Source organism: Gekko japonicus, unplaced genomic scaffold, assembly GCF_001447785.1.
Source record: "Gekko japonicus isolate JY-2015 unplaced genomic scaffold, Gekko_japonicus_V1.1 scaffold2593, whole genome shotgun sequence".
Classification (NCBI taxonomy): Eukaryota; Metazoa; Chordata; class Lepidosauria; order Squamata; family Gekkonidae; genus Gekko; species Gekko japonicus.
The window spans coordinates 168882-169576 of record NW_015160299.1 but is presented as its reverse complement, the minus strand read 5'-3'; positions in this window follow the sequence as shown (position 1 = coordinate 169576).

The following is a 695-nucleotide window of genomic DNA, read 5'->3' as shown; positions in this document are numbered from 1 at the left end:
GGCGGGGGCGCTCTGAGACTCCGGGAGGGAAACCGCCCACCCACCCTCTGCAGAAGAACCGTCCCCTTCGACGCCTGGGAAAGGCAGGCTTGAGCTCTCGGGTGCTTGCAAGGCCTTCTGGGGAACGTAGTTCCCTGCAGCAGCCGGAGCCACGTGGAAGGAGGACAGACGGGCTTAAAGGGAAAGGTTCCCCTCGCTCGAACGCCAGTCGAGTCCGACTCTAGGGTTGCGGTGCTCATCTCCGTTTCCAAGCCGGAGAGCCAGCGCTGTCCGAAGACGTTTCCGTGGTCATGTGGCCGGCATGACTAAACACCAAGGCGCACGGAACGCTGTTCCCTTCCCACCGAAGTGGTACCTATTTATCTACTTGCACTTTCTTGCTTTCGAACTGCTAGGTTGGCAGGAGCTGGAAATAGAGATGGGAACTCACTCCTTCAAACTGAACTACCGACCTTCCACAGCCTGCAGTTCAGCGTCTTAACCACTTGGGCCGCCGCAGCTCCCAGATGTGCTTAGAAAGAGGTATTTGTGAGGAGAAGGTTTCTTCGCTTTTCAGTGGCAGTTTCGTGATCCTGGTTTTTGAGGATCATGAAACTGCGGAGGAAATCGTGCGAAGCCCCGAGTCAAATGCAGCCCCGCAGCCTCGGGTGTGAAATTGACATGTTTGTGTCGCAAACGGCCTGTGCTGCGAGGCA